We start from the raw sequence: 17,509 nt of genomic DNA on the forward strand, positions 1-17,509 counted from the left end.
TTCAGAGTCGCAGCATATCATCGGAGACCTTTATTTGCGCTTAATATAATGCGCTTGTTTCTAAAATAAACGCATTAAGTTACAACCAGCAATTTTTGTCCCTTTGAAAGATATAATACATGACAACATATATTGAGATCCTCATTTTCTACGAGTGAAACCTGTTATCCAATATTTACAGTCTCCCTACCAGAGTTTGCTGGTAACTCCTTTCGTGGTGCTACAATATCCACATCATTAACATAGCCACTATCGTCATACTCATCAGACTCTGGACATTTCATTGTTTCATCACCGACATTGTGTTAGACATTTGGAAACTCATTGCAGTGGGTGCAGGAAGAATGCTACTTCCTTATAAAATCGTTTCACTACATACACTTACGGAAATACAAATACAGGATGGACAGAAACAGTCTGAAACGTTAGCAAGGGTGTTGCAAGGACGGTTGTGCTCAGAAATACATTCGTTACGTCGCGTCGTTATGTCCGAGTTGTTTAGCATTGAAGGTAGTTGATGAGGTGGTCGTACGCCAAATTCAAGTACTTGTACGCACTAAAATGCGGTAATGCACATATATCTGTGGCTGCGTAACTTACCACTTGGTCAAATGTTCATTACCAGTTAAAATGTGGCTTTTACTGAATTTATATGGTAAATCCAAATTAGGCGAGCATAGGCTACGTTATTTTCACTTTGAGTAAACCGAATGAAGAAGCCGTTTGGCGGCACTGTCTCTGGCAGGCTGCTTGAAACTGCGCATGAGACAACCTGATCGGCTAACTTCAATGCTAAATACCACAGAAAAGGCGCTACGCATCGAATTTTTTTAAATTTTTTTCCAGCACAGCTTCCCCTGCAACACCGTTACTAGCTGTCCACACTCATTCTGACTAGACTGTACATTTGATGCAATGAAAAATTGATGTTCCTAAATGCATTAATCAGAAGAAATTAATCATGTTACAAAATTTAAAAAATGGTGTGATTTTGTTTCAAATTAACATTTAAAAAAATCCAGAAAACAAATGATTTCATATTGCTTGTTCACACATAGTTATGGTGGTGTCAAATGTACATAGACAATTTTAAAGAAAACAACAACAAGAAGCTAACCCAAACACACATGTTCACAACATGCATACGTTTAGAATACAGTTTACCTTCTATTAATCTTCAGCAGATAATAAACTAACGTGAAGCACCTTTTAAGACGCCAGGCAAACAGTCTACATCCAAGATACTCATGTCTTAATTTAAGGTAATATAAGCGCTCCATAATACACTTGTGGCTATTACATTATGAGACCAAAAGTATCTGGGCACTCCCTAAAAGATGCGTTTTTCATATTAGATGCATTGTGCTGCCACCTTCTGTCAGGTACATGTCAGCGACCTCAGTAGTCATCAGACATCGTGAGAGAGCAGAATGGGGCGCTCCCCGGAACTCACGGACTTCGAACGGTGGTCAGGTGACTGGGTGTCACTTGCGTCATACGTCTGTATGCGAGATTTCCACACCCCTAAACATACATAGTTCCACTCTTTCCGATGTGATAGTGAAGTGGAAACGTGAAGGGGCACGTACAGCACAGAAGCGTACAGGCCGACCTCGTCTGTTGACTGACAGAGACAGCCGACAGTTGAAGAGGGTAATGAGTAATAGGCAGACATCTATGCAGGCCATCACACAGGAATTCCAAACTGCATCAAGATCCACTGCAAGTACTGTGGCAATTAGGCGGGAAGTGAGAAAACTTGGATTTCACTTTCGAGTGGCTGCTCATAAGCCACACATCAAGACGGTAAATGCCAAACGACGCCTTTCTTCGTGTAAGGAGCGTAAACATTGGAGGACTGAAAAGCGGAAAAACATTTTGTGGAGTGATGGATCACGGTTCACAATGTGGCGATCCGATGGCATGGTGTGGGTATGGCGAATTGCCGGTAAACATCGTCTGGCAGCGTGTGTAGTGCCAACAGTAAAATTCCGAGGCGGTGTGTTTTCCGTGGAGGGGGCTTGCACCGCTTGTTGTTGTGTTTCGCACTATCACAGCACAAGCCTATATTGATGTTTTGGTTCAAATGGTTCAAATGGCTCTGAGCACTATGGGACTCAACTGCTGTGGTTATTAGTCCCCTAGAACTTAGAACTACTTAAACCTAACTAACCTAAGGACATCACACACATCCATGCCCGCGGCAGGATTCGAACCTGCGACCGTAGCAGTCGCACGGTCCCGGACTGCGCGCCTAGAACCGCGAGACCACCGCGGCCGGCTATTGATGTTTTAAGCACCTTCTTGCTTCCCACTGACGAAGAGAAATTCTGGGATGGGGATTGCATCTTTCAACACGATCGAGCACCTTTTCATAATGCACTGCATGTAGCGGAATGATTACACATCAATAACAACCCTATAATGGACTGGCCTGCCCAGAGGCCTGACCTGAATCCTATACAACACCTTCCGGATGTTTTGAAACGCCGATGTTGAGCCACACCTCACCGATCCGCCTTTAACGTTTCAAATTATTCGTCTACGTAACATGTTTGTCTCAGTTGTCTGCATAAGTTCGAAGGCTAAAAAATTAAGAAACTATGAAACCGTTTTATGTACGTCTGCAGGCTATCGTGGTCGTTGTCACTGAAGTTAAAATCTTCTGCATTATTAGGCAGCGTAATATTTCTTCTAAAATAATCGACGTTTCGACCCCTCTGCTGGGATCTCCCTCAGGATCATCTGATGTCTACTACTGCTAGACAACTAGCAGGAAGATCCCACCAGAGGGGTCGAAACATCAATGACTTTAGAAGAAAAATAACGCGGCCTAATAACCCAGAATATTTTAACTTCAAAGTATGCAACGTATATCGTTGTAGTTGTAATATAGTTGCTGATGGGTTGCAGTACATCGACTATTCAAAAAGTGCCGAAACCTATTTCATTCCTGGCGTATTGCAATGTCACGGCAGTAACAATGGTGGAAGCTTGAACTAACAACCGTAAACAACAGATGAACGTTCGATCAGTATGATGTGAGCAGGCAGCGTTAAGTAGTGGACCTGCGGCCGTACTGTGTCATTCCTGATATGCCACAAATCACAATGGAATGTCGCAAATCCCAATAGAACATCATTTCCAAATGAAGTATCAATAGATTCTCCAGAGATGGAGAAGCAGAGTAGCTGACATGGTTTTGGGGACATCACGCACGAAGCATTGTGTGGTCAGAAAAATCGACTGAGTGTGTACCTGTAAACGACGAAAGGCCAGACACATCAGCTCTTATGCTGATTCCAACTACAGGTAACCTGGTCTTGACCTCATGCCGTGTTCTGTTCCCACATGCTAGATTTCAGTAGTATGAACTGATGGGGTGTTGCGTTTATCTGAGTTCTATTCTCTAGGCAGTGTTCTGTCTCTCTACTCCCCTGCAGGCACTTCGAGTTCCATCCTCTTTTCCAGGGTTCAGCTCCCCGGATTGTTGTTTTGTCCAGTACACTTACATTTGTACTGATAATGATGGCTTCGCGGAATTGTCACTCCCTTTGCTGGTACACACGTGGAAACGTAGAACATTGTAGAGCGTTTGTGACGCTTTTCGTTTTGTTTTTTCTTTTTGTTTTTTTTCATAGTGTTAATTTGTTGCTACCATGAACCCGGCATTTTTTCGATCTTTGCTAAAGTAGTTACGCCTGTAGCAGCACCAACAAAAGCTGCACCAAGAGCGGGTACAGGAACTGCTCAAAGAGAATGCAGAATTATTCCCTTCTCATGTTGTGCCATTTGTGAGCCATGCTTGCAGAGAAGCCTTCCTCTTAGTCACCCCTGACGCCATTCGCTGGCTTTGAAGAGGAAGGTGAGAGAATTATATGCACCGGCTTCTTACTGCACTGCTAGGTAAGACATATTGTTGATGCAGTTGTTGGGGGTGCCTTGCTATTGTGCAGCAGTGCGTGGTTATGCGAAATCGTGCAGAATTTAAAGTCATCGACTAAGCTCAAGACACTTACCTTTGAGAAAATCTGTCATTTTACTCATGCAGTATTCTGGGCATCAAATCTATATGGCGACGCCACAGTCAGACGTATTCCGCTTGGCTCGCCAACATGCGAGGTCTTTCGAGGAACTATCTGTTTGATTGTCCCAGGTGTTTTACTTAGTACGCTGACTCGCTAATTATGGAGGTGAACGTTCGGTTATCACCTGTGCTCAAGGTCCAAAACAGGGCGTTCTCATTGTCCGACCCTTTATTACTCGATGTTTTCCAATTTGCAGGTGACAAAGATAGATATGCATGAATCAGCTCTCACTGTTACGCGAGATATTTCTTTTTTTCTATCTGTATAAAATCCTTGAAAGAATAATTTTTAACACCTTCACTGCTACGTCCGATATTTCTTTTTTGCTATCTGTATAAAATCGTAGAAAGAGTAATTGTGAACAGCTTCACAAAAGCAATTGACTCTGCTTTCACCCCTCAACAGGCTGGTTTTAGGCCTAGTAAATGGTGCACTTCAGAGATCGTCAGTCTTACCGAGTATATCGAAGATGGTTTTAAATCACGTGTAATCACAGCGGTGGCCTTTGTTGACCCGTCTGCTGCCTAAGGCACTGCAAAACACAGATTACTCCTAATGACTCTATTTTAGCCGACATAAGTGCCAACTTCCCTAGCAACAGCAGATTCTTCATTGAGTTTCGAGGACGGTGCGTTAGATGGAGACTACAGAGAAATGAATTACCTCAGGGCAGTGTTCCGGATATCATCCACATTTTTTTTTTCTTTTCTTGTTAGTTATCAGTCTTCTGACTGGTTTGCTGAGATCCGCCACGAATCACTCTCCTGTGTCAGCCTCTTCATTTCACAGCAGGACTCGCAGCCAACGTCCTCAATTACTTGCCGGATGTATTCCAGACTCTGTCACTGTCTACCGTTTTTACTCTCTACAGCTTTCTCTAGTACCATCGAAGATACTCGCTCATGTCTTAATGGATGTCCTTTTCATCCTGTCCATCCTTCTAGTCAGTGTTTTCCATATGCTCCTTTCCTCTCCGATTCTGCGCAGGACCTCGTCATTCCTTACCTTTTCAATCCCCTTAATTTTTCACATTCGTCTGTATCACCACATCGTGAATTCTTCGATTCTCTTATGTTCATGTTCTCGCACAGTCCATGTCTCACTATCAAACAACGCTGCGCGCCAAACATACTTTCTCAGAAATTTATTCCTTAGTTGAATGCCTATGTTTGAAACTAGTAGCTTATCTCGGCGAAATATGCCATTTTTGGCAGTGCTGCTATGCTTTTGATGTCCTACTTGCTCCGTCCGTCGAAAGTCATATTGCTGCCTATGAAGCATAGTTCCTTAACTTCATCTACGTCGTGACCATCGATCCTAATATTAATTTCTTGCTGATCTCATTTCTGGCCCCTATGACCAATCAGGTCCAATGTACACCTAAAGTTTCCTCTATGTGAACGATCTCGCTTTGGCCACCCCGGAGTAAATAGATCCATTATGTTAAAACAAATTTACAGACACAGTGAAATAACTATAATAGTTCTACAAAGAATAACAAATCCTAATCGTGTGCCATCTACTTAAAAAGTATACAGGCCAAGAACAACTGAATGTTTCATTGAGTAGTAGTCAACTCGAACACCTCTTTCCCCCAAAATACCTTGGGGGTGATATTAGACCGCCCACCTAACCTTTAAAACGCATTGCCTACACCAAAATGAAAGTTTCCGGAAGGAACAGTATCGGGCTGAACTAATGGTATCTGAGGTGGAGAACCAGCTGTTATTCGAACCTTTGCACAGCAGTTGTGGTATTTTGCGGCCGAATGAGCAGCGTCTCTCCGGCACAATTCCTACAGTACTATGCTGGTGACGCCGCTCTAAACGAGACGTGTCGCATAATTGCTGGATGCCTGAGACCAGCTAAACTGGAGCAGCTACATATACTAACAGGCATAGCTCCATCTATCATCAGGCGTGAAGTAGCTGTCTAATCAGGACGTATAGCTCTTACATTCACCCGCTGTTTGGCCTCTCACCAGCACCATCACGTCTGAAGCCCGAAAAAGTTTTGTAAGAGTCTATGCCAACAACAACCCGAGCTGTCATCAGTTGCGTACGAGATCTGTTGAACTCAGGCTGGTGTCTGTCCGTGCCGTGGCGTTCCCACGGTAGGACAACGTGCACATGCACTGCCGCCCCTACGGGTCAACACCCTTTCGCCTGTGAAATAGGACGCAAGAGGCGATCACTCTTATGACTCGCGCATTGAAGCCCATGGGATAGGGACCCAGTGACCTCCTTTCTCCACTCGTTCGTGAATCGGTCGTCGCCCACGCCGATGCAGACGGACCAGACGATAAAACAGCCTCCACATCTTTCCGCCGCTCCGGATGTGTCAGCTGCATCGGCATTGCCTACTACGGTGGTAGATTCGTTGCCATGGAATCTCTCACTTTCAGTGGCTTTGCGACGGAGTTCTCCGCACAAACAACGCTGTTTTTGACCATACCTTCTCAGTGGGAGGGATTTAGTATTCCCGCGAGCCAACATTTGTATGGTATATGTCTGACATTGTCAGAATAGGAGGCGCCAATTGTAAGCAGAGAAATTGAATAGAAAATTATAAAAAACTTAAAAAAATCCTACAAAACTATTTAAAAGTTTAGAAATTTTCTGTATATTGTCTCAATGCATTAAACGTTAAACAGTTTTACAAAGTGATGACGAGCTTGACACTGTAATTCACAATTGATTTAAAAACTGCTATAGGCTTTCTTTTATAAATTACAGAGAATTAATATATCACACGTAGTAAGAAAGCAAAACAGTTGAGAAATGTTCGTTTCTAATTAACAGAGCGAAAAAGTAATAATAGTGTTGAAATAGAAATAAATGTTTGTTTCTAGTTAACATAGTACAAAAGTATCAAGATTATCCAAAACATTAATAAAGTATTTTGTTGTTTAAAAACTATCATTGAAATACTATTAAAGTAACATGGGATTAACGTGGCCCATATAGTATTATAGGTGCAATTAGCAGTGCACAACTGCGTTGCATCCTCAGAAAGTTCTTATTTTAAAATCACTAGGCAAAATTTGCAACTGAAAATTAGGGCAAAACTGTTATGTTCTTTCAAGAAATAATTATTCAGAAGAATGACTAGTTGGTTTAATGTGTCTGTGACAGCAATTGTTAACTTTGTTATGCGATTGAGACAATACGAAAAATTAAACAATATTTATACAACCTGTTCAAAATTTTTATAATTTTGTACTTGATTATTCATAAGGAAGCCATTGAGCTGGTGATGTTCTCGCTGCTGAGTAGGGCAACAAGCTGTCATGAGCGTCGAGCGAAATATTGTATGGGCAACACAACTGACCTAGTGATTACATGTCTGCGGTGACAGCCCAGACCTGTTAGTTCTCGCGCTGTTTGTAACACCTCGGACCTGGCCTTCACCTCGCGCTGTGTTCTGGTCCCACATGCTAGTGTCCAGTCTTTCGCGCTGGTCGTGTTTTATTTATCTCCGTGCTCGTAACGACGCAGATTGACCCGCTGTCGATTTTCGTGCCATCTCTCGGTTTTCGGGGGTTTAGCTGCCCGGCTTTGTTGTCAAGTCACCGTCGGCTTGTTAAGTTACGTTTTTTATTCTGACGGTGACGTTTGGCGGCCTTTTCACGCCCAGAACATGTGTAGAAGTTTTGAATAGTTTAAAAGTTTGTGGAAAATCCATCCTGCACACCTAGACTCCAAAACAAAAATAATACCGCCACTAGACTAAACTGCGGGACAAGGACATTTGTTTCCTGCAAAATATCATCACGTGTGACAGAACTTGCTGTTATCAGTATGAACGTACTGCAAAACTGCAAACTGCAGAGATACACATGAAGAATGAATACTTTCACGAAATAAACGACAGCAAGCCAATGTGACGTGTGAATTGAACAACATTCCAAAGATGGAGATTTCTGACAGTTTCAATTGGCTGCATGAACTTCCTACCCTTTTCGCTCAAATGGGGAAGACTGTGTAGACTGCCTGAAACATCAATCCACTGTTTAAGGTTTCTCTATTTTTCTGTTAATCTAACCTCGAAAATTTTGTAGAGTGGCGGGGTACTCTTTTTTTTCTTTTTTTTTTTTTTTAGTAACAGCTTGTGAAATCCGCTTGTTGTAGGAGCCAGAAGAATGACGCTCCATTTCGATAATGACTCATTAAGGGATTCCGGTCTCACTATCAGCGGACATGCACTGCATACATACAAGCAAAGTATGTATTGCCACAGGCGTGCCCTTACTTTACGGGGAAGAGTAACGCAAAACCTAAAAATTTCTCTACTGGTCAACAGTAGAAGAAAGACACACAATATATCTTGGTAAACTACGTAGAATATTCAAGGGATGGATATTAAGGACGTAACTCTATCCTCATTCTACTGTGTAGCACGTCTGTAACAACCATAGATATATCGAACTTATAACTGCAGTTGCTGAGATATATACGCACTCGTTTTTCCCCTGCATTATGAGTGAGAAAAGTACGAGAAGACTTGGTGACATTCGATATGACGAAAAGTAGACCTGTCCTACACTACATCGTCTTCTACAGTTTTCCTTGCACCACCTCCTTGTCGTATCACATACTTTCCCATCTGTAACACGACGCAGCATCTTTAATTTCGAGAGAGAAATTTATGTTATACATTTATTTATTTCGCTACGTGACTTTTGTAGCCGATTAGGCGCTCTCTCGAGATAGTTATATCTCTATTGGTGAGTCCTTTTTTGCTTGACGCCCTCGACGGATTATATAAAGGACCGAGTAACACAGCATATTGTCTTTGTATGGCATTCTTGTAGAGTGGACAAAAAAAGCGCACTCGTATTTGTAAAATATTTGCTAATTATACTGTGAGGTAGTCCCCTATTGGCGTTATCTAGATACTTTTTTTTAACTAATCATGCATTTCTATTGAAACATGGTTGCAGCAGTCAGAAAAAGAGCAAGCCAAAAACGAAGAGATATTGCATTCTGCACGCTCGTCTTTCCATTTGCCATTCGTCGTAGTCTCACCCTTCTCATGTCTTTCGGAACGCTTTAACACTTTACATATGCTTGATGCAGTTAGAATACATTCACTTCATGTTTCATTCATTTCAATTTCATCTTCACTGCGTTCATAACATCTTCTACTCTAGTCTGTTACCTATGTCATATCAAAAATATCCTGTATTAAGTCTGTAGTGGCGCTACCCTTCCTTGGAGCAAAAATTATAAAGTTTTTTTTTTAACAGAATCAATAAGAAGTAGCGGGGAAGCTGTCGTAAAGTATTGCGCTAATATCTACGATCACGGTGCTGCCAGTGCGGTGACATGTGTCTCACAACAATAGAGAAGCTGAGGATTGTGATAGCCGAGAGCAGCAGTAAGCTACACCGCAAAGCAGTAACTGCGTAGCAAGCGGGTCGATGTCACAACACCAGAGGGAATCAAAAAAATGCGTACTAGAGGCATATTAGTAACTCTGGATTTTGAGGCAGGGCGTCACTTCTCTTCACCGGAATCCAGCTGCACCATGACGATGCCAAAGTTACGCCGGAAAGTGAGACGACCGGGCACTGCTACAAGCATCCAATGGTTTAGAACAGAGCTGCACCTGCCGCAGTATCAGGTCCTTCGGACGTCTTGCTGCCACAGCTCTGGCCAACTGCCGTCCGAGCCTCCTAAAATTCCTTGTGGGACTCGGCGCCACAGCACCAGCTTTTGTCTGAGTCCTCTCAGAGGGCAGCGAGTCGTATCCCGTTCGCAGCAGTATTCTCGCGTCGTCGCAGTGACGCGAGTGGAGCAAGGGGCCCGCTTGGGCTTCACGATGATGAAGGAAGCAATGAACTGCTGACGTCAACGGCACTGGCTCTAAGGGTTGCCATCCTACCGTGGGCCTTCCATCAAAATTGCGGAGCGCAGGCAGCGCAGGCGTGACAGCCATCCGGAAGCCCCTCATGCACCACCTCCGGCGAGGGACAACAGAGGGAGGTGTTTTTGCCTCGTTTCGTCATGTACTGAAGATAGCAATAGTCATTATTAATTATCAACAATGTTTTTACTTGGTCCACCATCCCTCCATTCACGGAACGAACTCTTCTCCACCAACATGTACACTGGATAACCAAAGAATCCAAGAGTATCCGAACACCTATTTACGAGTGGGGCAGTGCAATGGTTAGCACACTGTCATTCGGGAGGACAACGGCAGAAACCCATCTCGGGCGATCATGATTTACGTTGTCCGTGATTTCCCTAAACCGCTGGGAGAGTTCTTCCTCTCCTGCGGCGTCCACAACCGCAGCTTATCACTGACTACAGAAATATGTGGCTAATGGCAGTATGGTAGCAGTCGAATTAAGTCGGGCGATACTGCAGGAATTAGATTAGGAAATGAGACACTTAAAGCAATAAAGGAGTTTTGCTATTTGGGGGGCAAAATGGTCGAAGTAGAGATGATATAAAATGTAGACTGACAATGGCAAGGAAACCGTTTCTGAAGAACAGAAATTTGTTAACATCGAGTACTGATTTAAGCGTCAGGAAGCCGTTTCTGAAATATTTGTATGGAGTGTAGCCATGTATGGAAGTGAAACATGGACGATAAATAGTTTAGACGAGAAGAGAATAGAAGATTTCGAAATGTGGTGCTACAGAAAAATGCTGAATATTATATGGGTAGATCACATAGCTAATGAGGAGGTATTGAATATAATTTGGGAGAAGAGGAGCTTGTGGCACAACTTGACTAGAAGAAGGGATCGGTTGATACGACATGCTCTGAGGCATCAAGGGATCACCAATTTAGTACTGGAGAGCAGGGTGGAGGGTAAAAATCGTAGAGGGAGACCAAGAGACGAATACACTTAGCAGATTCAGAAGGATGTAGGCTGCAGTAGGTACTGGGAGATGAAGAAGCTTGCACAGGATAGAGTAGCATGGAGAGCTGAATCAAACCAGTCTCAGGACTGAAGACCACTACAACAACAATGGGGAGCTGCTCGACAATTGAACCACGTTCTTCCTAACTCCATACTCCCCGTCATTGTGATAGGTAGATACTATGGAACTCGCGACCTATTATATCATCTGATTTCATGCAATTCCCTACAGCCACCTGTATCATTGCTGGACGACTCTTGTCGCTGTAGTATATTATTTGTTCCTCGTCTCCTTTATTTGTGATTCTTCCTACCAATTCCTATATCACAGCTGTATCGCCAACAGTCCACATGGGCTTGCTTTTCAACGACTGCTACGCGTTCGATGTCACTGAGCTCTCCAGGCGGACGCAGTCAGCTAGCTCCTGCTTCTCTAATGACAGAACTCCCCGCTTCTTTTTACACCGGTGTGTCCGCCATTCGTGAAGTCTAGTGGTCAACTCCCAAATGGTATCTGGATAATTTTGATAGTATATCTCTACATTACGTGTTGACTGATCCCCTGATTTTTAATGGTTTTAGAATTGCAAGTCCACATCTTACTGCGATAAATCAAAACTGATAGTCTCAAAACTGGTAGTACACAGATATTTAAGCATTAGTTTCAGACAGTTAGAAGGCTCATTACTGAAAACCTAGTACAGTTTACCCAAGGCAGTCCATGCGCCTAATCATTCATTTAGCTCCTATAGCTACTGCTATTCATCCTTAGTTCTGTCACTTCCGTTTCAACGTAGTATTATACAGCTAACAGGTTGCGCATAAGTGGTAGGTACATTGAACTAGTTTCGACACCTGGTAAGGGTGTCTTTATCAGGATGAAATTTTGATAAATCGTAAAATTACATTCCTGGAAAGCACTGGTCTGAATTAGAGCAGCTATGATCAAGTCAAAAGTGAAATAAAACGTCCAGTTTTTACCACGTGCGCCCAGCTGGGAACAACATCAAACAGTTTGATTTACCTACCAGTTGTGTGCATCCTGTTGGGTGTATAATCCTATGTTGAAATTAGTATGCGTTTGTTGAGTAACAGCCATATTTAAAACTGTGTTACTTCAGAGTTAAACTGTACAATATTCTTTCAGACGCGGTTGTTGTACGTTATTTTATACTTGGTAAGTTTTCAGACTAACTTTCAAACTTACTGTGCTAAGTTATTACTTTGGTTGTTAAAGTTTGACGGTACTAGAAGCATACACTGTAATCTTGTCATCAACGTGAACGTTGTTCAGATACGTTCCATCTGCGTGTACTTCTTCCTCTAGAATTACTGAAAATACACTGCACAGAGCAACTAAAAAGTCTTTATTTTGAAACCACATAATTCTTTCCTATTGTGACACAGATATTCGAAATTTGGCTCTAGCGTTAAGAGAAGGGGTGAAATGTGCGTTAGAGGCGACGTGAGTACTTTTCATTCCTGTGTCGACTGTGACACTGGACAGAACTGAAGTGTCAGTGCGACATTATGAACCCACCTTACATCTCAGATAAGCTTCTGAGCTCTGACCTTCTTTTCGCGTGTTCGACACCTTGCTGTTTTAGGAGTTTCCGAACCCGATGGTGACATCACAGATCACCACACTTTGGCACCGTTACACGATAAATTTCTAGGCACCCCTGAGCAAAATTTTGCGTAGCAATGAGAAACAGTTACGGTCTTTAAAAAATGTGACATTTTAATTACGGCGTTTTGTAGTTTTAATGACGCGCTGTATTTCTATTTGATTCATCTATTATCTTTGCGATGCCTAACTATCGTGATGAGGCTTAATGATAACTGCAGTACTGAGATACACCTTCCTCATTATAGAAACGTGCTGAATTAGTGCCCGGTGAGCCGAAATTTAAGTCGTCAACAATGATGTGCTGGGCTTTTATTATGTGGTGAGAATGAGCTGAATATCATTTATTAAAATATTTATTTCTGGCAGTTTCAATAATTTACGGACTGCTGTGTCGATTCCATCGTGACTGTGGAACCACCAACTTTGATGACAATATCGGGAATCACCGATCTCCCAGTATGTGAGAAGAATACGGACTTTCAAGTCAATTTCATACCAAGAACATCAGAGTGGATAAAAAAAGTGGATATTACGTTTAAGGTTTCATAAATTCAATATTAAATAAAATCGTACAGCCCTAAAATGTTTTTTGAAAATCCACGGACTCTCATTTAATAAGAAAATTTCAGGGCTGACTCCGAATGCTACCATACTCCACAAATTAAACTTCAATCATGCAGTATTAACATAACTATATATAGCTTTGGAAAGAAAACTAAATAATTTAAAACAATCTGTAAAATCCAGAGTTTCTGATTTCGAATAAGGAAATTTTAAGACTGACTCCAAATGTTACCATTACTCAAGAGATTGAACCTTAATGACGTGAAACAAGACACATAAACTTAGCTAATTAGTGTCACTGTGTAACTTCCTTTGAGCAGGCTTCCGCCATACAGTAATCGAGGGCAAGTGAATCCGTAATATAATTAGTTTATCCTCATTGACGAGAACCACTCCATTATAACAGTTTATACCATACAGAAACACCAGCGAATACTGGTCGCCAATCATTACCAGACACACAACACACATAAAACAGAACTGTTGGATCACATTGCATCACCTTAGTCGGACGGCGTCAAGCGCTAGTTTCACTATATGCCAAAACATCAGTAGCCCAAGTAATTGATTTCTCTCGCAGTGCAGTTTAAATAGCCCAGTTCGTATTAAGACAGATTTATTGTAAAGTAGTACAATAGTACAACATAACATACCTTAGATTTGAGTAGGTATGACTTGCGCTAGGTAATGAGAGGATGATGTTTGGTTCGTGGGGCGCTCAACTGCGCGGTCATCAGTGCCCGTACAAAGTCCCAATTATTACACAGACCAATTTTTAAACAATCCAATGTGGGCACTGCCACGCATGATTATGATGATGATGATGGTGATGATGATGAAATGATGGGGACAACACAAACACTCAGATCCCGCGCAGAGAAAAATCTCCAACCCTGCCGGGAATCAAACCCGGTACCCCGCGATCCAGAGGCAGCAACACTGGCCACCAGACCAAAAGCTGCGGACGCTAGATAATTTGTAAGTACACTAGTGTAATGGACAGTGGGGCAACACGTCCAAACTAAGAACTAAGGGGCAGTCCTAATGAGAGGCTTGGAAAATTATTATACGAATGCTTGTAATTAAATGTAATACAACACTGACTAACTTTATAAAAGGCGGTGCTGACGGTGTTTTATTAGGTTTTTATAAATCACCTGTTTCTGCTCACATTTAATGGGCAAAACAGTATATACACTTCCTGGTATTTTTCACCAGTATACGTAAGACGTATAGCATCTTCACAGGCACTGCCGATACAGGAAAATCCGTCGCTTTTATCGCGCATGTGGCGATAAAAAATAATGTTAACAAGAATTAAAAAATACAGTAATATCTTGTACTATCAACGTACTTGCATAAATTCCGGAATCATGTTTCAACACAACGTTGTAAAACATTTACAGAGCACGCCTAAGTCAATCAGAACAGAGAGGGAGAATGAACAAGAGCCACAACTTGTTGCAGACTCGAGCAAGACAAACAGAACAATATCAGCAATATACTACAACGCCGGAACTTCTGACGTTGGCCGCACTCCGTACAAACACTTCGCATCAACTCAGACAATAACCACCTTCTTCCGCTCCCGTAGACGGTGCACACGATCCACCACGCAAAGCCAGTAGTCAGCTTGTGGCGTCTGCTGTCGATATGTTTCCACAAAACTCCAGTCCTAGTCGTTTTACAAGCAATAACTACAAGATTCCTTCTCCAAGTCTACTGCGAACACGAGGCAGAATAGCGAAACAATGAACACACCTTAACAGCAACTATGGAACAAAATCCAGCTGTACACCTCTCACAATTTCGCTTCCAAGAGCGTGCATTCACAGAACTACCTCCAACACTGGCTACGACGTTAACTGATAAAATTAATAGTGGACACAAGTTACCGAGTGGATACAACCAAAGAGCAATTACTCGCAGAGATACAGTGTGGAGTGCAATTATCGTATGATAATGAAGCCTGGTAGATACTGTATTGCATTAATGCAGTACCGATTTACGCTGTGAAAAAAATTAATGCGATTTTAGAAACCAGGTAATGACTCTCCGCTGTAAATGCAAGAAAGACGTATTCAGATGTTTCCATATTTAATCGATTAGGAACGTGTGTGGGCAGAAGAGGTAAAACAGATCAGAAGGGCACAATGTTGACTTTATTATCAACGACCGCTTTCGCAATTTCTTCAGTATGAACAACGGAGACTTCGACGAGATGCTGTACAGCGCCAAATTTCTCATTATTGCATTAGCATAGCTGCCAAGTTGCGATGCCTTACGATAACTGCAGCCCACACTGGACCACTTTGAGCAGCTGTATTTTAATTGTAACCTCCTGGTATGAAACAACCCAGTCAATCTCAACATGGAACTATGCCCATTTAGCAGCCGTGTATCTACATTTTGGATCAACGAACCTGCACATTATTGTAATACAATCGTTTCAGTTGATAATTCAGATGAGTAACGTAAACTTCACATTAGCAAAAGCTGCAGATCAGCTATGCCGCTAAATATGCCGGGAGCGCACAACCAGGACTTCTAAGCGCACCAAGGCAAAGAGCCGTCTGATAGCTCCTTGCCTTCATGGTTCACCGGATGTCAAGAAGAAGGGCGCTCACGCTACAGCCTAGCGGCTAGCTGGGCATCAGCGACCCGAAAGTCAGCCGCCAACAAGCAGACGGTCGAATTCAAATCGCCGGAGCGAAGCACATCCTGCATATCTGTTTCCGAGGCCTGTTAGTCCACATTTCGTTGGATCCGGCTCAAGAGCTTCCTCAGAAACTGGGTATTACAAAAAGAATCGTCTGAATTGATATGAAATTATCTTCTACGTGACTTAAGTTACATTGTAGTGGTGAACCTAGGCATCACACCTCAATGCTACTTTGGCACCAGTTATAGTTACCCATTCATGTTGTTGCTCGTTCATTCATTACACAATGGAAAGAAAACATTCTTTTATTAGGAAGGAGCACCATCTTACGTTTACTTGGATGATGATGATGAAATGGATGTCTCAAAGTTGGACTGCTGGAAAGGGTCTCAGGACTCAGATTACACAGCTGGTTTCCAAGGTCGACTGATGTCGTAGTATGTGGGACCTCAGCCACTTACCTCCATTTCCAACAAGAGTTCCATTACGCAGCAGTAGCAGTGAATGAGTTAACTCGACACACACACGTAAATGTGTGAGACTGATTTGTCTATCATCCGGATATTTGTTGTAACTCCACTGGAGGTCGCACTGAACGTGTACCAAGAAACTATAACTTATATGTCAACGGTAACTTTCCTCAATATTACATGTGCACGCTTGTAAGAGCTATAACCTTACAAAACTGGACCGTTAGTTTTAAAATAAAAACATTTTTAGTTCCACGCAGAAGATAAAACTCAGCCCAAAATTCGGCCTTCGTTCATGTACAAAATATAATATCTTAAGTATTCGTATGAATCTTTTCGAAGCAGTCTTTATATCAGTCCCAAACAAGTCTGTAATTCATATTCTTGTCTCTATCCCATAAATGCGTTCACAGCTCAAAAATCATCCACGGTGCTACACTACTGGAAATGGAAAAAAGAACACATTGACACCGGTGTGTCAGACCCACCATACTAGCTCCGGACACTGCGAGATGGCTGTACAAGCAATGATCACACGCACGACACAGCGGACACACCAGGAACCGCGGTGTTGGCCGTCGAATGGCGATAGCTGCGCAGCATTTGTGCACCGCCGCCGTCAGTGTCAGCCAGTTTGCCGTGGCATACGGAGCTCCATCGCAGTCTTTAACACTGGTAGCATGCCGCGACAGCGTGGACGTGAACCGTATGTGCAGTTGACGGACTTTGAGCGAGGGCGTATAGTGGGCATGCGGGAGGCCGGGTGGATGTACCGCCGAATTGCCCAACACGTGGGGCGTGAGGTCTCCACAGTACATCGATGTTGTCGCCAGTGGTTGGAGGAAGGTGCACGTGCCCGTCGACCTGGGACCGGACCGCAGCGACGCACGAATGCACGCCAAGACCGTAGGATCCTACGCAGTGCCGTAGGGGACCGCACCGCCACTTCCCAGCAAATTAGGGACACTGTTGCTCCTGGGGTATCGGCGAGGACCATTCGCAACCGTCTCCATGAAACTGGGCTACGGTCCCGCACACCGTTTGCCGTCTTCCGCTCATGCCCCAACATCGTGCAGCCCGCCTCCAGTGGTGTCGCGACAGGCGTGAATGGAGGGACGAATGGAGACGTGTCGTCTTCAGCAATGAGAGTCGCTTCTGCCTTGGTGCCAATGATGGTCGTATGCGTGTTTGGCGCCGTGCAGGTGAGCGCCACAATCA

Source organism: Schistocerca gregaria, chromosome 7 (genome assembly GCF_023897955.1).
Source record: "Schistocerca gregaria isolate iqSchGreg1 chromosome 7, iqSchGreg1.2, whole genome shotgun sequence".
NCBI lineage: Eukaryota > Metazoa > Arthropoda > Insecta > Orthoptera > Acrididae > Schistocerca > Schistocerca gregaria.